Source organism: Oxyura jamaicensis, chromosome 7 (genome assembly GCF_011077185.1).
Source record: "Oxyura jamaicensis isolate SHBP4307 breed ruddy duck chromosome 7, BPBGC_Ojam_1.0, whole genome shotgun sequence".
Lineage (NCBI taxonomy): Eukaryota > Metazoa > Chordata > Aves > Anseriformes > Anatidae > Oxyura > Oxyura jamaicensis.
In genome coordinates this window covers 31,158,147-31,179,963 of record NC_048899.1, presented here as the reverse complement: position 1 = coordinate 31,179,963, position 21,817 = coordinate 31,158,147, and the positions used below count along the sequence as shown (strand labels likewise).

At 34.6% G+C, this 21,817-nt stretch overlaps 1 long non-coding RNA gene across 1 annotated transcript in view; it reads right to left on the bottom strand.

Annotated features, from left to right (window-relative positions):
* Positions 1-2,952: 2,952 nt before the first annotated feature.
* Positions 2,953-21,817, bottom strand: part of LOC118170248 — a 28,635-nt gene continuing 9,770 nt past the window's right edge. Inside the window, exons 2-3 of the long non-coding RNA XR_004752594.1 lie at positions 5,633-5,795; positions 2,953-3,242 (exon numbers count right to left, since the gene is read on the bottom strand). This is a non-coding gene — a long non-coding RNA (uncharacterized LOC118170248). The remainder of the gene's footprint in view (positions 3,243-5,632; positions 5,796-21,817) is intronic.

The following is a 21,817-nucleotide window of genomic DNA, read 5'->3' as shown; positions in this document are numbered from 1 at the left end:
AAGGCAGAGGAAGGGGAAGACTTAAGGCTATGTCTCTGAGGAGAAGCTTGCAGGGAGCTGGTAAAGGCCAAAGCACAAGTAGGTGGTGTGAATAAAATGACCTTACACCATCGAAGGCTGAGGCATTACTGCAAATCTGCAAGTGAGGTCTGGCTGGATCTTATTGTGAAATCAATAAACGAAGATGATGAGAATGCCCTGTAGGTATCAAGACCTATATATTGCAATGATATTAGAATACCTATCTTTCTTAAAACAAAAGTAAAATAAAGAGATCTATTGAATGTTTGAGTAGTGCTATGAAGGCATTTATTGCAGAATCATGATCATACTGATAAATGAAATCAAAAATTTAGAATAAAAATAGCAGAATATACCTACGAAGATGACATTTGTATCTATAGTCCTGTACTCTGTGTGCCACACTTTTAAAACTTAAGTTACATATCTGCTGCTGAAGCTATTAAACAGTTTGAATATTTACAGGGACAGAAATGCAAACACTACTTAGATCATGGGTGTGTTTGATATTTGTCCTTTGATGCTTTCCATACTCTGCTGTAAGCCCTTTGTACTGAAAGTACCATCCATCCATTGTGTATGGGACCTGAAACTGGGGGGAAAAACTCAAAAGGTGATCCAGATAAGCCAACCAAGTCCAGATGCTAATCATATTGGTATAAAGCGTCTAAAAAACTCTTTGTATCTGCTCATGTAATTTTCAACCAACAAGATTTCGAGCTCAGATGGATGAGGGCTCCTTCTTCGGTGTGTAGTGGGGAACACTTGGCAATGGAGGCACGTGATGCCCCCAGGCACTCAGCTGAAGACTTAAAATACGCTGAGACAAATGCCAGCTATCTGTCCACATCCCAAGAGAGCACAGCACTGATGTTGAGCTGGCTGAACTGTGAGTTGAAAGGAAGCAAAACTATATCCACAGACAAGTAAAGGAGCATTATTTCTTCTCAGTGCTCTCCATTGCTCAGCACATGCAGACACCTCTCTCTGAGGGTCTCCCAAAAATATTGAAAGAGGGCTGAATGCTTTTAAGGGTAAACTTCATGTCAGATAATTTGGAAAGTTTTCTTGGGCACCAAGGTTCTGTACATCATTCATGTCAGCATCTATTGAAACCACAGGACTTCAGGTGTGCTTGTAAAGCTTTAATAATATTTGCAGTATACTTCAGACTCCCCAGATGAGAAGAAAAGTTTTGTTTTTAATAATTCCATATAGTACAACCCAAACCCTTGAAAAATCATCTGGGAACATCTCCATCTGGCAACAGCCCACTAATTAAAGACTTATATGTAATGTCCACCTTCAGTTAAAATCGAAAGCATCTCTTCTGTTGTAATATAGGCAATTATGTTATTATCTAGATAGTCCATTATATGGAAACAACTTTCACTACAAAAATGTCTCTACCAAAGAATGACTTCCCTAGGACTAATATAATTATTTCTTTCTTCATTCCTGTCTTTCTTCCTTTCTTCCTTCCTCCATTACTCTTCTTCCTTCCTTCCTTCCTTCCTTCCTTCCTTCCTTCCTTCCTTCCTTCCTTCCTTCCTTCCTTTCTTTCTTTCATCCTTCTTTCATCCTTCTTTCTTTCTTTCTTTCTTTCTTTCTTTCTTTCTTTCTTTCTTTCTTTCTTTCTTTCTTTCTTTCTTTCTTTCTGTCTTTCTTTCTTTCTTTCTTTCTTTCTTTCTTTCTTTCTTTCTTCCTGGTATTATTAAAGTGTTGATTCAGTTCAAAAGTTGATGAATGTATTTATCCCTACCCATAACCCCAGTGCATTTCTTTCTGTCACATAGGCAGATGCAACAGAGATCTTTTCCAGACAATGTATTCTCTATTTCTCACTCATAATTTTCTGTTATTTTTCTATCAGTACCCAGCTAGAAAATTAATCTGATAATATAATGATAATATAGTATTTGGGGTGAGGAGAGAAAACAAGTTTGCCTTTCCCGCTTACACATAAAAAAGTTTAGCTTCCCCCTGCCCTCCCCCAAAAATTAAGCAAGAACTGAGCCCATGGTCCCTGGACCTTCCTATTTGCTGAAGGATGTTGAAGAGGGCATTTGTTTCTTTCTTGTTTTCCCTCTCTTGTTTTCTCTGAAGTACTTCTTTCTCCTCTTTGAAGAAGTTATTTTTTATTTGACATGCCCTTTATAAATTTTCCCTAAGGACCCTCAACTAAAATTGTCTGGTATTTTAGACAGTTTTTTCCTGTTGTGATATTTAACCTTCTTCCTTGCCTAATTTGATGGCAGAGCTGTTATTTTCAGTTCATCACAAAAGCTTTTTTTTTTTTTTTTTTTTTTTTTTTTTTTCCCAACCTAGAGCCACATTGCAGCTTTTGTAATTTATTTTGGGCATAAATCCTTTCCAGTTCAGCCAAATTCCATTATAAACCTTATGTTTAGCTCTTAATAACTTTGTTTACAAAAATTGATCTGCCTTGAAAATTTCCCAGCTTTATTTTTTTTAAAACAATGGATATTTTAAAGAGTATTCTGAGGAAAAAAATATTGACATGGCTGCCTATTTTTAATAAGTACCTGAAATTAGATTGTGCAACTGCAGGTCTACTGCTTTTAAAAAGATTGTAGTTTTGCACAGGAAATGAGTAATGAAGTCTAAAATGAGGAATTGTTTTAGAATAAGACTAGATATTTTCTGTGAAATGAAGGACAGGTAAGCCATGTATGTTTGAAATGCTTAAAGGTACCTGCTTCGTGATGCTAACTAACTAAATTCGTTGGCTCTCTTCAACCCCCCACGTTGGGACATTCCACTTGTGAATTACTTTATGTTATTAATATTATTATTTTATTTTTAAATAAATTAAATTAAATTTATTTTATTTTACTCTATTCTATTTTGTTTTTTAAATACAGATTAGGTTGGGGTCTGTGCTTTACCTGGTACTTCACTGTGCTTGTAGACTTAATGTTTGATCCAAACAGCCTGGTAAATACATCATTTTGCAAACAGAAGGATAAGTATGTTGTGCCGAAGATTCTGAGTGGACATACAAATCAAGTGTCACACACTTACCAAATGTTGTCTTCAATGGGAGGTGTCAGATGTTGAAAAAGCTGGTCCCTTACATTCATACCTGACCTGAGGTGTTCAGCCTATGACTCTCAAGCTTCATTGAATCTGCCAGCAGATCAGATTCTCTTTCCATGGGGTGTTAACACCAGGCAGCTCCTTAAGAGGAGTATTTTCTTCTTAAAAGGATATTAAAAATGTTAAAAAGCTTTGTTCTTTTATTTTTATTTTTTTTTCCAGTTCATCATGTTATGCTATGAAAGACCAACAAGCAAAATTAAGAAATAAAAATAGTCCATTGTTGAATCCCACAGTCTTTCACCTGTGATTGACCCTATAGTGAGAGTAATCTGTGATGGATTATGCATGGGGTGAGTCATGCATAACCTGTCAGCAAAGGGCTGACAAATTTTCTTTGCCAATTTTCAAAATTGATAAAAAGGCAAGGATTGATAGCAGATACAGTGTAAAGGATTTTGTGTATCCATATATAGATGGTATATAAACATGCAACAGATTGTAACCGAGGCAGATTTCAATCTGCATTGCAACTTTTCTGCATAAATTCTTTTGCACATAAGGTTTTATCTGGAAAGTCAGACTACTAAATGAAAACTATTTTGGAATTACTAAAGCCAACTGAAATTATGATATCTGAAACAGCACAGCAGAGCAGTAGCCATGAAATGCAGGAAGGTCTCTTTAAAATGCAGTCATAAATGGACTGCTTTAATTATTAATGTGAAAGTTTGATAATCCTTACTTGCAATTAGTAGCAACATTTTCTGTGAAGAGTCCTGTTGACTTTAAACAGAAACTTCTGCATAATAGTATGACAGAAGAAATGATGTAGAGAGAATTGAGAATAACTTATAGTAAAGCATAAGGCACTAAATGTTGGGATATCTGTATGCAGCCCCAGACATGTGAAGAGCCCATTTACTATATTTAGTTATTTACCAAAAAAAAGAAAAAAAAAAAAAAAACTGTTTCTGTGAAGATTTTACACTATAAGTACACAAAGACAAAATAATGAAGAGCTGTTTCAGTTTTTAGTTGCTAGAGAATATGGGAGATATCAGGGAGCATTTATGAGAGACATGTCCTTGGAGTCCTCTTAGCAAGAGAGGGAATTACTGCTAGTCTTTAGATGGGTAAGGTTTTCCTTTCCTTTTTGCCTCAAGAAGAAAATAGTCTGCAAGACTCTCATGCAAGAACCTTTAATGGAGAAAGAAAAACTGATTTTCAAGCCCTGGTTTTAAATTGTGGAGACAGAAGTCAAAATAACATCAACCTTACAATACACTAATAAATAAATAAATAAATAAAATTTAAGAAGGTTTGACCTGACACTTTAAGTAAGGAATAAATAAAACACCCGATGAGATTAGTATCAGAACCATTTCTGTGATCATACCTTATCTTTGCTTAAAAAGCAACAAGTCTTTTACTCCCCAAAAAGTTGTTTGTTTTTACATAGCAGAACAAATGGAAATATAATCTATAGTTGTATTCCCTAGTAACATTTTGTCTCCTTTTCTATTAATATGATAATTCTTCTACATCTTTTCAATATTAAAGACTCATTATTAAGATTAAAAAAAAAAGGTTTTTACTAATTAACAAGTATATTATTTGAGTTTGCTATGACATCAGGAAACTTTCCTAAGCTATTTTGTTCCTACATATATTTGTGTCCCTGTTTTGGCTAGGACAGAATTAATTTTGCTCCTAGTAGCTGGTATTGTGCTGTGTTTTGGATTTAGGATTAAATAATGGTGATAGAACACTGATATTTTAGTTGTTGCAGTGCACTGAGGCAAGGACTGATCAGATTCTCCTACCGCCCTGCCAGAAACTGGCAGTTGTTTAGTTGATCCTAGTCACAGAACTGTTAATTTTACAAAATGTACAGAGACATTGGTGAAAAAAATATATATCCATTGTGCTTACAAATATAAAAAAACAAACAGTGTAACATGGAAAAAAAGCACTTGTCCTTTGTGAATCTATTTTATTTTATTTTTTTCTTATTGGTGTGGCTTGCAGGAGCAGTAGGAATGATCTATTCAGATGAGGATGCAAGTTTTATGAAGACAGAATAACTTTCATCAGTTTTCTGGCTGCACCGAGGATTTTTCCTTATGAGTAGGAAAGGCAACACCATTTATCCTTGGCTGAGAATCACTGATACATTTCAAAAATGGAATTAGCTATTCACTGCATTACAATGACTTTCTTTCTATAATTTGCCATTAATATGATTCTACCTGAACAGTGTAAATTGTGAATTAAATTGCTACAGGGAAAAATGATGAACCTATTCTTTGATTCCATCTAAAAGTGTATGGTTAGAGCCCATAATAATATTCATTCCTCTCTTCCCAACAATTTTACTTGAACTTGTCTAAGTTTTCTTTTTAACTCATGAAAAAGGGTAGCACAGGTCTAATACAGTACTTCTGTATTTTGGTACAAAATTTTGTTACTTCTAAGAATATGCATCATTTATCAGCCAGGACCTCTGAATTTGTGTATTGATATACTGGTATAATGTACCAATACATACCTTTCTCAGAGGCGCTGTACTTGTTGAAGTAAAAATCTCCACACAACATTTAAAGATTAAGATAGCTGGTCGTCTTCCTTGTGAAGTTAACTGCTTAAGATATTTAAATGGGAAAACATCCTTACATCTGCAGCTCCACCAGCTGTCTGCCTCTTCTCTGAAACTAAGGGAAGAGAATATTTAATGGTAAACTGTAAGATGCAAATGTTCCAAATTCATAAATGTTCTTTGAATAACACTACCTATATAGATGATGTTTTATGTATAACATTTTTTCCTCTCTCAAACTGTTATTTGTTAGACATCTGTAAAGATCTGAGGCATTAGACTCCTTTTTTTTATGTGATACTTTCATGTGCATTGCTAAGTGGTCTGGCTGGAAAACAAAATTAAGTGATCTGTATTGCATTTTTGATACCATACTTACAGTAGTAAATTCAGCATGTTTGTACAAAACAGCAAAGATTTTGGTAACACATTCCAAGATAGATACAAGATAGCTAACCCTTCCCACCCGGCACTAGACTATTCCCATCCCAAATCTCATAGTCCTCTAGTTTTAACTGATAAGCACTGATATGATTTTGCATATCATTTTAGATCTGTTTTCAGGTACATGAGCATCCTGGGAAGCTCCTAGACCCAATGAGTCACAGTGACCTATCAGAGCTTGTTTCCAGAAGGTAAAGTTGATATTTAGCGTCCAAATGCTAGGGTTGATGCCAGGGGAAGGGAAAGGAGTGGAGTAAGATCATTTATGTTTAGCAGGATACATAACATTTTCATCCCTTTCTTTTAGTTTTCTGTCCTGCAATGAGACATATTTTCTCATGATGGATAACATCATCTTTGAATAAATCCACCTATATCTTTGTACTTTTTTTACTTTTTATCCACTCCTTTTGGCACACAGCACACAGAGTGGGCACAGTAAATAAGTCTTTTTGTTTGTTTGTTGTTTTTTTTTTTTGTTTTTGTTTTTTAAATCAGGGAACATTCTCCCATATTAAATTTCTCATTCATTCTGGAACCTACAGGCAGCTTAAAATATGCCTCGTGTCAGTGCCATCACAGCCTGCAGACACATTGCAAAGCCAGGAAGAGATTGACTTTCTGATAGCTATGTACTTGTGATAATAGTATAGAAGGAGTGTCAGTCATACTCCCCACATCTGTTCCAGCTACGGAAGAAACACAGCCTAATCACTTTTCTATCTAGCATGAGAATATCAGGCAGAACTCCGTCTGATAAGCAAATGTGATATTTCTTTTTCTCTCAACATATATAATTCTAAATATCCTATTGTCTGAAACCACTGCAGCATATACAGGTCTCTATTTTTTTTTTTTTTTTTTTTTTTTTTCCCCCACTGAAGTATTTCAGGATCATTACTGCCTCTCATATAATTATTGGGAAGTTATTCTCTTTAGGTCATTTATTGCCTTTTCCTTCATCCCATTGAGTATTAAATGCCTTTAAATAAGTTTCTATAAGATATACCATCTCTTTTTTTCTTTATTCCTATTTCCGTGTTTTTAAAGTTATCAGTATTAAAAATTAGAGAAAAAAATATACAAAGGCAGCTGGGGAGAATATGAATTATTAAGATTCTGAGCTAGCGATAAACAAACACCTCACAATGACACTTTCATCTGCTTATGAGATAAACATCTGTGGCTTCTTGGCAGTGGAGGTAGATGCACTATTGAAGGCTTCCAAGTTTAATGGTAGTCTTTTGTTTTGCCTTCTTATTCTTCACTAATTCTTCCCTTCTCTTTCTTTCATTCTCATTCATATTTTTTTTCATGGACTCTTCTCTTCCTCTGATTATTCTAGTGGCTTCAAGAGGCAATTACAGAACCTAAGCAGGTGTTTTGGGGTTAGTGAAAGCACTCTCAGAGGTCAAAAGATGGATAAAAGGGAGAATATAAGAAGTGAGAATAGGTGGCACACATTTGGGTCATGGCAAAGGAGTGATGACAGAGTACCACAGACACTGTATAGGGGTCTAGTATGGTTCACAGCTCTTTGGAAAAAAAATAAGTAAAAGCAAGAGACCACTGAGAAACTCCTGGGGAACCTCATTAAGATACTTGCTTCAGCAAATGATGTTACAAGAACTTTTTGCTGAGAATTACTCTTCAGTGCACAAATGGAGGAATTAACGTGTTCAGTTTGATAGATAATTTATTTAAAAAAAAAAAAATGGTCAAAGAAAAGACCCAAAGAATTATTTTACATATAGGGCCATAGTATAATTAGCATAGTAAGGTTAGTTGAGTTAAACCTATCTGTTCAGGCCTTTATCCTAATGGACTTGTCTTCCTTGGAGTCAAGGCAAGATGTTCATTGATTTCAGCAAGAATGAGATTTCAGCTGAGATAGTAATTTTTTATTTATTTATTTATTTATTTATTTTTCAACTAGACAGGACAGACCTTGAAAAACATCTTCCAGAAAAAGGCTTGCCTTTTAATAGAAATAACATCTTCATTTTGTAGGCAAGATTCATGATAGTACAGTTCTATTAATATCTGTGCAGTCACTGCACAATGAATTTTGCCTATTACATATATATGCCCTGTTCATAAAATCTCAGCTTTTAAACAGATTGTCCTGAACCATATCTCCAAGTGGCAGAGAAAGCTTATGTTGCTGATTTTATCATACAACAATGCAACAGTTAGAGAATGAATTATAACTTTTCCTTCTAGCTCAGTTTGCTTTCAAATTTACACCAACAAACCTTTAAGAAACTAAATTACTTCTTTAAGTTACACAATCACACACTGAAGATGAGATTCTGGTCTCATGGCAACAAAGACACTTGCTTTCAAAAATATTTTGAAATAAATTCTTACATTTTAAAACTCAGTACCCTAGGAAAGTAAAAATCTTGCATAAATAAACTTAGCAAATGATTATCTTCAAGACAAAACAAAATGATAAATATGACTGTAATACAAAAAGTTCTGCTTTAGTTCTTAATTATTTGAAAAAATTACTATAATTTTATCTTACTAGACATAATTGATCTAGTCACATAAGAATATATGGTAGTCTACCCTAAAATTTGTCAGTTGCAATTAAACACTACTCTAAATTTTTTATAACATTTTAAATGCTTTTCAGAATATATCCCTGGATTTAAATATAATAAAATTGCTCATGTGTCCAAACATAAAGCAAAAAATAGGCTGTGTTTATGTAAGACTGACTGACTGAAATAGAAATGGAAATTCAAATAAACTGCTCTTCACAAATGAGGAGATGAGAAGATGTAGACGTTGCACAGTAGTTGCTACTGAGTCCTAAAAAAGCCTGTTAAGCCCACCTGGTTTAATCAGATTTTTCTCTCCTGCCTTGAGAGGTTACATGGCACCATCAGCGCAGCCACATGGGCAGAGGTAAGTAATGCAAATGATACATTTTAATGAGTTGTCTGGTGGAAATACATTTATTTCTTCAGATGTTTTCAGACAAAGACTCAAGTTGCAAAATTTCCTTTTCTTTTGCTTTATGGTTATGAGTTTTCTCAGGTTATAGAGCATAAAAAGTATTTCTTTGTGAATAACTTGATAGGTCTTGTGAAGGCCTCCCTGCTCAAATTTAATGAAATCTCAACAACTTAAAAAATTATGGACAGATTTCTTTAGTGATGTCCAGCCTCCATGGCCTCCCTTGACACCAAGCTGACATAAGTTCTGCTGAAAGGAAATGTCTTTACTCTTTAACCAGAAACACTCTATTGAATATGAAAAGAAGTATTCTGGGATTTCAGATACAATACTGAGGGGAAAAAGGTGACCACTAATTTTATGGGTTTCAACCTAAGAGATTCCTGGTGGTCATGGTATCTCTGCTTACCTTGACCTTGAGACTAACTTAAAAAGAATCTGATGCTGAGTAGTTAAAATTAGATCATGTTAAGACTGAAAGGAGATTTAACTAGAACATATAAGACCTGTATATGTCAACGACATCAATGGGAAGCTCACATGCATGCCAAAATCTTGTGTCTTGCTAAGTGTTTAGGCAGGCCGGATGATCTGAAGTGGCTTCCAGAGCTGGGCTGCCCTCAGACCTCCTGCGTTTGGTGATTCACTCACAAATGAATCTTAAAATCCTTCTTCATTCAAGGCTACCCAGTTCAAGGACCATTCCACAAACCCAAGCTAAGTATTTTGAGGTCAGTTCAGTCACAGGCACAGCTTCACCAATTTCTCTATTAACAAAGTCATTTTAGGACATTATTGGCTTGTTTTATGTTTCCTAAAAGCCTGTGTAAGATTGAAATTTTTGAGTCTGTGTATTAGATATTACCAAATGCTAATAAATTTGATAAATATAATTCATATATTTAAAATAGTTTCAAAATTTTGTTTGGAATTAATTTGACCTTGCTGAGTTTTCTTCACAAGTCAATACATTATTACAATTTTATTAGGCTGATAAAGGTAACAGATAAGTAATAAATACAAACAGAGAGTGTTATATAATTGCCTGATCTGCTTAGGACAATTTACTTTGGCTAATAAATTGTCCTTGTTTGGAAGTTTCATTGAAAAAAAGTTTCAATGTTCTTCTACCACAACATCTAAATAAATACCAATGGTGCAGATGAGTTTACAAAAAAACTAAGGCTGTTCATTAAATTATTGTCATAAACTAAGACAATGAACTTGGAATAATAAGTATCCACAAGTTTTTCTTTGATGTGTTAATGCAATGAAAGGGAAAATAATTCATGATTAGATTTTCAAAGATTAGAAGGTGAAGAAAGATTCAAAATGAATACTAATTTGGTTTGGGAAGCCTTGATGAAACTATGCCCTTCATGGAAAAATTCTGTTTTTGAATTAGCAAGCTATTTTGTCTGCCAGATGAATATAGTTGAAACAAAGGGTTTAAACAGACAGAACAGAAGCAATCCTTATCCTTTGCATAGCCCTTACCTGTGGTGACATATCATGATATAGGATAAGCAGTCACAGCTGGAAGCTGGTGAGGAGGTCAGTGTTTGTGAGAAGCCATGGAAAGATTTTAATCTGGCAAGTAGCTAAGAGGAAAGAAACTACATGGAGCTGCCTTGGTTATATAGGTGGATGGTTAAATTCACAGCCTATATCTTCTGAGCATAGAGTATAAAAGGCTGCAGAAAAGACCTGTCAGAAATGTCCATTCAGAGAATTGTGCAGACATGACATGTAAACTTACCTTTCTGTCAGCAAAAAGTCTCTTAGCAAAGAGTTAAAGAATCTTTTGAAATCACTGGATTTCTTATCCAATACTAAAAATCCTTTTCAATGTTTATTCATGGCTTCATCAGCTCACAAAACAGTAAAGCATATAACATTTAATCACATAAAATAATGACAAAGTATAGTTTTCCATTGTTGTATTTCCTGTTACTTGTCAAAATTCATATATGTTTAAGATATTTTATCACTATGATTTGATCGGTTTGCTGTGGAAATCACTATCTTCATAGTCAATTCTGTAGAGGATTTAAGTAACCTTTTGTTATGTCAGATGGCAAACAATATTTAACAGTAGCCAAAGTATCAATTAATATGTATTAATTATTTTTAAACTGTAATTACTTGCAAATCAAAATATATTTGCTCTTTTCCCTTTCATTTTGATTGCGATGGGTGAGGAACCTTAGATGGAGCTGACCTTTGTCAAGTAACAAGCAACTAAAATCAGTCTTTATATGGTGTTCTAAGGTAGAGTACCAACTGAATCATCTGAAACATTTAAAAATAGATATCTTTGAACTGCAGTTAGGGTTATTACAGGGTCCTCAGAACCCTGTAATAATCAGGAAAAAAATAAAATAAAACCTTTAGAATAATATTAATTCCTTTTTACTTGTATGATAAGTAAATATCAGTAAAATAATCCAACTAAAATAACTTCATATTTATATATAATCAAAGTATACGTAGAAAGTCAACATTTAGCTTGTATTTCTTTTTATAAGTTATTAGAATTTACCTGGAAAAGCAGTGATTTAACTGTTTCCCAGAAACATTCCCACCAGTTCCTACCTCAAAACTAGCACTGGAGAGAAATATTTGCCAACCAAATAAAACATGCCAAACTTTGAATTCACACCTTTGTCTTAGAGTTAAACGGGTTTATGGGATAGTTAATGATCTGTTTTATTTTTCAGTTCTCTTTTATAATGTGAATGAGATGCCACTAAAATGGCTGGGTGGAGGTGAATGAGAAGTACCTCTGACATATTAGAAACACTTCATATTATTCTCCCTAAACAACACATGGTAAGAATTAGGCTTCTAAATTAGATTACCTGAATTAGTTATTCCAGAGCTACCTTCTTTCCATTATCTGTTTATGGAATGAAGTTCCTAATTTGAAAGCAAATTTAATAAGCCTGTTGAGATATTCTGTTACACCATGCAAACATCAAAGAATCTATACTGGTTTATTTGAGATCTTGCCTTTTAATTTGGAAAAGCTCAGTATTTTATCCTCTGTTTTATACAAAATGATATTTCTGCTGTCATTGGGTGAAATTCACCTTTAACAGAAATACATCAAGTAAAGGTGTTAGACAAAACATGAAAATCACATTTTTAATATAAATAAATAAAAGCTTTCATGCCCAGCAACGTCTATTATTTTTTTTTACAATGATTCATGTCTGCACTAAACAATATTTTTTGGCTACCATAGATATTTAAAAGACATGAAAATGATTCCACTTATTGATTTCCCTTCATACATAGCAGATAAATCAATAAGATGTGAAGATGAGGCTCCATTAAAATGATTTCTGGTGACATCACTTTTACCTGAAAGTTTCCACAAAAATGACCCTTGAGTTTCTCTCTGAGAGGTCATTCAAACAAACGAACGCAGTAAGATCACTCGTCTTTTGTGAGTTTAAGTTATAATTTCTTCTTTGTAGGAGACTTATGTCTTAGTTAATATTTCTGCTATGATGTAGGTACAATTTGTTCAGATAAAAACAGAAAGTAGAAGATAAAAAAAGCAGGTACATTATTTTATCTTGCATGTTAAATAACCCCAACTCTCAAACAAATGACAGCTGCTGTCTTATACAAGAAAGTCTATATAAATGTGTGTCAGAAAGGCTATATATATAGTTGTATAGAGATGACAAAGACATCCCATCCTTTGTACAACTGTTGTGTAAGTTGTAATAAATACAGCAAAAGAGGACCTATTAACACAAGTTTTTCAAGTTTTTCCCCTAAAATATTCTTAATCAGAAAGATCCCTGGTTCTGGTCACCAGATTGCACAAAAAAACACAAGCTGAAGTTTTTGTGATTAACACTATTTTGTTATTGTTCTGATTGGCACTATAAGCATCTCCTCAGGAGTGAAGATCCCTTAGTGAAAGTCATTGTAGGAGGAGGAGGGTCCAAACACAAAACCATTTACAACCTGCATGTAACACTAAAGGTGGCAGGGAGGTACTGACAGGGTATAGAGGGAAGCAGTAACTGATGCTACTCAGACAAATAAAAAAATGGTATAATGAATTAAGAACTACTGAAATGATGTTATAAGCATCATGTTCAAGGGGAATTTGAAGAGTAACTTACAAGAGACATAGCATTGGTTTTGTTGACTTTCTTTTTCTTAGAATGATTGGCAGCATGAACAAAAGTATGATGCACCTTAATTTGTAAATGTCACAAGTGAATTCTGAAGTGCAGTATCACAATCTCTGGTTGCTCAGAATGGCTTGAAAAAACACAAACAACTTTGGAAGATCTCTGAACTTAAAGATGAAAAAAGTTATGTACGATTCTCTTCACTCCCTTTATCCTCTTCACATGCATTAATGGTGAGTGGGAAAATCATCTCTTAATCACAATCTGGGGCAGTAAAAACAGGCAAGACTGGGGAACGGGCAAGGGAAAAAGTATTATTCTATGCTGAGCTTCAAGATGATGAAATTTAGATGAGATTTTTAACATGTTTTGATAGGAAAGGCAAATGTTAGAGTTGTTATGCAGACCACAAATCCTGGATAGGGGATGTAAATATCTGAGTTAAAGGCAGGTGTGTTGACAGGGAACACAGATATTTTCCATTGTCACTGAGGATGTCAATAGAAACATAGCTTCCAGGGGCATTAATTGAAGACTTATGCTTAATCAAATGTAGGTTGATGTCAGGTGATTATTTATCCTTAAGCACTCAGAAATACTGATAGAAAATTTATTTATTTGTGGAAATAGAGAGAAATAAAGTAGAGGTGTAGATCAGGTAATCATATAGTCAAAGGTGTTTTAGTTTGTGGGATTAAACAAGAATCCTGTGGAGAAAGGATGAATGAATAAGTAGTTTGGAGGAGAACTAGCAGAAAATTGAATTATCAAGGAAGGGCAATATTTCAGGAAAAAGAGAATGGTGGCAGTATTGAAGGTAGCTGTCAGGAAGCAGAGATGAAGACAGAGTACAGGTTCTGGGACTTGGCTAAGAATAGGCCATTAAAATTTTGGCATGAGAGGTTTGAATTGATCGAGTGCAAAGGATTCAGTGCAGAGCTAACAGGTCTGGGCATGGAATTGAGGGAATTGAAAACAGTATGGTAAATAATAATAAAGATAAATGAGAATAGGAAAGGAAAATAGTCTCTACAGAAGTAAAGGGAATAAAGTATGGGATTGCCCCCCGGATTGCCCTGACCCACAGAATTTCCCTAGTGCCTGTATAAATCCAACAGATTTGGGGGCTTCAAAGATCAAGCTCAAAGATTTAAGCAGGTACTCAGTGATCATCTTCAGATGTCTCAATGTCTTTTTGTGCCGATCAACTCCACAGATGTGAATTTTACCCAGACAGAAACAATACAAGTACTCTGGCTCCTCTGAACTTCTTTCCTTCTTGTAATGGGAGAAATTATCTGACATTTCTACAGCACTGAGTAAAGGCAGGGACAGATGTAAACAACCTGAAAACATCTGCGTTATCTTATGTCTTCACTTGCCCACTGGGTTATGACAGTTCACAAATGTGCAATTTCTCTCAGATATCTTAATATCTGTTTTAAATGGCAAATTTATCTATTTTTCTGACCATGCAACTCACACTAAATATTCTCAATATAAAATTATCATTAAAATCATTGCATGTGGATTTCTGATAAACAGAAATTAAAATATTAATTAATGCAGAGCTACACACACAGAGAGAAAGATTGTAGGAGGTTTGCTTTTGGTTTTGTTTTGTATTAGGTATCTTACAGAGAAAGCTTCATATGAAAGCCTTATCCCAAGAAACCAGGACCATCTCCTGCAGGGAGAAAGTTATTACAAAAGCAATCGTTGGAAGTCTCTAATATAACAGTCTAGATGGTTTTCCCCCGAAGAAGGGCAATATTGCTATGAATTATAGGGATCACCATCTCTGAGCTGGCCCTTTGATGTGCTGCCAGTGCCCTCCTATGGTTGATTACTACTTTCAAGGTATTGAAATTCAGAACCTCCTGGATAGGAAGAACTCACAAGCTGTGTAGAAAAGCAGCCATTCCCGTATTGCATAAAGTGCTCAACATCGTGGTTTATAGTATGGCACTTTTGGAAACACTGCCTATCAATAGTTAAGAAACTCACATCCATATGTTAATCAAGCAAAGTTTTGTAATGTAACTGTTTCCCTAGAGAGATCTTCTAGTGTGTAGCACTATAATATTATCTGGCTTATTTATTTATTTATTTGATTATTTCTCCTTCCCCCTTTTCAGAAGCAGCTGGTATCAGTTAACCTAGCCTGGTAAAGCCCATGCCCTTTGGCTCATGAGAGATCTGGTCTTACCCTAGGATCAAAAACTATGTGACAAACTTATCTTACATGTGTTGTTACCTCACATTGTTCGACTGTAAAAGGCTTGAACAAGTGGCTCAGAGGTTATCATTATTTTCATCCCTTTCTTAATATTTAAAAATAGACACTAGATCAAGTGGAGATCCACTGAAAAATATATATATATATTTATTGAGAGGATCTATATTATGAATTGAAACAGAAAGAGCCATCTTTCAGTAGAAGCCTTTGTCACATAAACCAGGCAAAATACCTTTCCTTTGTGTGCCAGATTCCATGATCTCCAACATCTCATCCAATATTTGGCTGCGTGTCAGCCTTCCTGTGAGAACAATCATCAATGAATTGTGTTTCTTTCTCTCCTGACCACTGTGGTACCAGCTCTTCACTCAGCCCATATAATTGCTATTGAGTGCTGTCTGTCACACCAAGGCTGCTCTGGAGAACGTGTAAAATAGTTAGAAAACTTGTACAATTGTCTCTGTTCTGTTTGTTTGCCACAGTCTGGAAAAAAAAAACATTACCCCTATAAGAGCAAAACAGATGAATGAGCTCTGTATTCTCCTTACAAGATAAATACAATAGGAGCGTGCAGGTGTCACTATCCCCTGCTGAACAATAGAATATGAATTGTGACCAGCAATTTCCAAGCTGTAGAGAAGCCAGTGGTCTTCACCCACATTTTCCTATCACCATGATGTTCTTAGGGAATACAATGTTGAATATAGTCTGCAGATCCTTTTGGGATCATGTCTTCAGTTATTAAAGAGGTGCCTGCCCCAGTTCTGGGTCCTCAAATAACGCTATGCAAAAAAACTTGAGTTAACAAAGGTTTGTAATAGGACAAGGCTGTTAATCTAGCATTTTGGCTTCCTCTGCTGTCATTCAGGCTGCAAATGGCATTGCCATCTGCTTTCCTCTGTGTTCTCATCCAGGCTACAAGATGTGCCCTTGAGAGAATGAAAAAAAAAAAAAAAAAAAAAAAAAGACCAGCTTAATTTTAGGCATCAGCCTGAAGTTTGTGCCAGTCATTGGCTGAACACTTTGCTTGTAGGCAGCCATGTGGTGTTAAGACAAATGGTTTTTCTGCTAGGAAAGTATTTTCCAAGAAATATTGTTCTGGTGATAAGTAGGTAGTGATTTAGCAGAATCCTTTTCCTTAGTGCTTTGAACCAGGATCTTCAATACCAGTCTCTTAAATCTAATGTGAGTTACAATAAAGTGATATTTCCCAAATCTTAACTAGCTCCAAGTTTATGGGATGCCAATTTTAAATAGTAATTCAAAGTTAAATTACATTAGGATTTGGCTATAGTGGATATTACTTAATTCCATATCTCCAGTTTCTCACACATATTAACTATTAAAATTTTTATTAGAGATATCATTATTTTACCAAAACCTTACTCTCGGTACACATTTTGTGTAAAGAACTGAAACAATGATGTACTTTTGCTTGGAAGGAAGATCTCCAAAAAAAAAAAAAAAAGGTCCTTTTTTTTTTTTTTTTCCCATTTCTATTTTTTAATGGAAACATCATAAAACAATGGAAACATCATAAAACAATGGAAACATCATAAAACAAATTATCATCTCATGGAAATTTGTACAGACTCTAGAATTATGATTGCTACGCATTTCTGAATCAACATAACTGGCTCGGTATTACTGAAAAATAGCACAGGGAGAAAGGAGCTTTAAGTTAACTGGTTGCTATAGTATATGTTTCAGCCTAAGTTTTTGAAGTAATTGAGCAAGTCAACACAAAATCCAACTAATGAGGAAGTCTTGTCTTCTTCCACATGTGCACACAGAACTACCAATGATGCAAGCACAATTTTAAGCACTTAACTGTTCAAAATTGACCAATCTAAACTTTTGGTGACGACTGAATTCCTTGCAGACACGAAAGCACTTTTTTTTTTTTTTTTAACTTAATGTGATATGATGATCACAAGAACTTTCTTAAAGTTTTAAATTGTTTTGCAATCTTGCTCTTAAAGGTCATCTAAGATGAAGGAGTTGGTGTTAAACACGTAATAGCCTTTAGATGTATAATGACATTTTGAGGCATAAGGCAAATGCGTATCTCTTGTTAGAAACAATCTGAGAAAGGGAAAAAGGAAGAAAATATGGTTAAACTGCTCCAGAAGGTAAATCACTCAAGGTGAACAGTAGTTTTCAGGAATCTGAGGTTGTGTTCAAATGAGAAAAACATGTAGAATACATATTTCTATATTCATTTGGCAAGCTGAATGTAGAAGACACGGTAAGATGGAAAAAAAAAATGTGCTTGAAAATTATGTACTAGTAGGTTTTTATATTTTCATTACATTTTTCTCAAACACATTAAGAGGAAAAAGCCTTCCAGAAGGTTTCTAGAATCAAGATAATCAAGGCATAAAAGGAACGCTCAGAGAAAAAAACGGCAAAGCAGGAAACTAAATTAATTTTCTGCCTTTGTATTCATTGTGGAAGAGCTTGCAGAGGTTCCCACACTGGAACCCTTCATTACTAGGTACTCCCTGAAGATCTGAGTCAAATTGAAGTGTCACTAAATTTTTCAGAGCAAACAACAAAACTGAACAGGAACTAGTTGCATTAATCAGCCTTTACCTAGGAATTCAAAAGGGGTTAAAAGACCAGAAAAGCAAACAAGTGTCAGTGGTATACAAAGTCTCACTTAAAAATGCCTTCATACCTGAGAACAAAATAACCAACCAATACAGTAAACATGACAATTTTAAATATATATATATTCTATGAAAGATCCGGGGAAATACAATTCATTAAATATAACAAAAACAGCAAAACAGGAAAATCAGTAGAAAAAGAATGGATTTTGGAAATGTATATGTGATATGTAGGATACAATAGGGAAGAGTCAATCTTCCTTTTGAAAAGAAAGCCCTTAATGTACATGCCCAATTTGTCTGAAAATACAAGGCTGTTACAACAAAAGATTGTGACTGTAAAGGATGGCAGAAGAGTACTACAAAACTGCTTCTGGGCAAGAAACTGGACAAATAGAGCTTAATCTAGATAAATGTGATGTAATGCACATGGGTGAAAAAAAGTTATTTCACATATAAAATAAGGGGAACTGTGTTGAACATTATAGCCGAGAAGAGATCTTGGGGTTATGATGTGTAGTTCAGTTACTTTCTATAGCTCAGAAAGAGTGAAAAAAGAAAGTAGCATTCTAGAAGTTATTAGAGAAGGAACAGAGAACAAACAGAAAACATTTATGCTGCCGTGTAAGTCCATACCCTGGAGATCTAATTCTCCTCTATGAAAAGGTTCAAAGAAGGACATAAAAGATGGAATATTGAGTACTTTTCTTACTGTGACTATGCAGACAAAGACTTACCCTACTGGAGAAAAGATGTCTGAGGGAGAATTTCACAGAACTCTGTAAAATCATGCCTGGCAAAGGCAAAAAGAGGTTGATTAACCAGTCTCTCTTCCAGTAAAAAAAAAGTAGGATGCATCAAATGAAATTAGCTGTGAGCATTCAAAAAACAAACAAAAAACAGCAACCAACATTCCTTTATATCTCATGGGGTGGAGCTGTGGAACTCCTTGCTGCAGTGCATTGTAGATGCTAAAAGTTATAGGAAACAAAAGGAAACGCATTCATGGGGAAGAAATACAGGTGTGTTAAAAACAAACAAACAAACAAACAAAACTAGTACCTCAGGCTTGGGAGGTACCTGAAGCACAAATTTTTGGAGGCTATCTTGGGGAAAGAGCCCACTATAAAGAGAACATTTCCTAAGCTGTAGACTTCTGACATATTAGGGGAAAAAACAAAACAAAACAACAACAACAACAAAAAACACTAGATCTTTTGTCTGACCTAATGTCACTTTTCTCTTTAACTTACACATTTCAACCTCTCTTTCAAATGCTAAAGATAATAATGAACCAACATTGCTATTTATTTCAGAGGCTAGATAATGAAAATTTTAACTGCACACTTAATGAGGAAATTTTCTCACATACGCTTCTTTTTAAACCTAGAAAGAGAAAAGAGTATGTTGTAAATAGTCCTTAAGCAATATAACAAGCACTGAGTTTGAAAACATATTATTAATATTATACAATAGAGGCAAACAGCTATGTCAATAGAGCTTGTATTTTACCTGACCGGATTCCAGTGCTTTAAGAGCAAGCATCTCTCTTTACCCAAGACATTCTTATTCATGCATTGAAGGGAAGAAGGAAAACAAACAAACAAACAAAAAGACCTAAGAGGCAGCCCACCATCTTGTTTTATAGTATTTATGTTTGTATTTTCTGTAATGTAGCACTTGGGTTGGATTTGAGCTGGGTTCCCATTTATAGAAAACAGAGTTTTAACCTAGTTTTCCAAAGTGATTGTCTTTTTCTCTATTTGATGGGCTGTGTAACCAGGTGCAAAGTTCTATGATTTCATCAGATCTATATTTTCCTATTTTGCTAATATGACACAGAGCAGTGCTAAAATTATTTCCTAAATCAATATATGTATATAATACGCTTGCTTTCACCTTTTTAACCAGCAGGCAAGTTAGATCACCAAAGAAAAAAATAGCTTGGACTGACATAACTGACTTTGACAAATCTAGTTTCATTGATTTCATTACCTTAAGTTATCCCCTATTATTATTAGATTCTGTCCTCTTAATTATTTTTGGTGGGGGGCTGCAAAATTTTCATCAATCCATATGCCATGCGTTCTAAGATGTTTTTTTCCTTTCATTGACATCTCTAACAGAAAATCACAAAGTTTCCTAGATAATTTAGGAATAGTATCCATCAGGAAAGCAGTGATTCAGTATGAGTGATGGTATGGTTTGCTTCCAGTTTGCCTTGAGCAATGAAAACCCTAAAGCCAAGACTATGTGTTTTCACATAGTGAGACCTACAAAGCTACAAAGAACATGTATGGTGCACAATACAAACAAAGAGTGAAAGCCCATCTCCAATTTTATTGAACAAAGCAATCTAAATAGTTGAGAGTCCAAAGGCACCAATGTGCTGTTAGGCTCTGGAACAACTTCAATAGCATAAGAGCTGAGTAAATTATTTAATGGCTTCCTTTGCTATAAAGGAAACATAATCGCAGCTCTGCTGGGTAACACATTTAACAGTTATGATCAAAAGCTTTTTTTTCTGCTTTGTCTACTGTACCATCTGCTTATTCCTTCCAGAACTTCACACTGGCAAGTGACCCACTTGTTGCAATGCAGATTGGCAGACAATTGACATTACAGTGTACTTTGTGTATGTCTCTGCATGTTTAAATTTATAAATATTCATTGTTACCTTTTTAGTGAAATGAAGTTTACAGCAGCACAGCCCTTATCTCAATTTGCTGTTTCTGTAGTGAAACAGGTTTCTTGCATTTACTTTTAAGATAAACAAAAACAAAATTAAAATAACATTTCTAATATGGAGTTACTGATCAGGCCTTGGTAGATTTTCTAAGACTCCACAGCTATGTTTGGAAAATTTGGGTTTCTAGTACAATAATGGACTAAAATGCAGTTCCAGGAAGATTACAGGTATGCTACTAAGTTATAAAACAGACCAATTTTAAGCTAGAGATAAATTCAGTATACAACAAACTTGCCTTGTAGAGCAAGTGCCTAGCTGGGGGCAGGCTACTGAGCATAAAGACTTGATTAACTTCATCACTGACACCTGGACAGATGATGATTTCCTAGTTTCTAAATTACTGACTACCATTTATTTAAACTACCTTGTCAGACATCAATAAATGGGAGAACAATACAATTTGTTAAAAAAAAATGATTTTTTCAACAAGGTTCTTAAAATGGTAACCTCTTCAGCCTCTGGGAACTTTTTTTTTTTTTTTTTTTTTTTTTTAATCAAATACCAAGAGAGGTTTTAATCAATATATCTACCTACTGTTGGCCTTTATATGAAACCCTTTGCTAGGCACCTTTAATATCACAGGTGGATACCCTTACAAGCATGCAGCACAAAGACGGTTTTAGATCTCTTTGATACGACAAACTAGATCAGTTGTTTGAATTCTGCAAAGTAATATTTGCAATATATACTTGAATTTTAACAGCTGTTTTGTTTAACCATATTTGTGCCACTTTTTATTTTCCATTTGGGAACATTTATATGGATGTTTGGAGTTTTTTCATTACAGGAATATTTGAAGAGCTATACAGAATAAACCTTTACAAACAACCAAAAAAAAAAAAAAAAGTTTTTTGTCTTATGTTATTTTTCACTCTATTTTGTTTATTTTTGTTAGCCTTCATTCGCATATGTAAGTTTCAATCACACCACATCAAAAGCAGCACTTACCACATGGTATAGGTGTTTGAT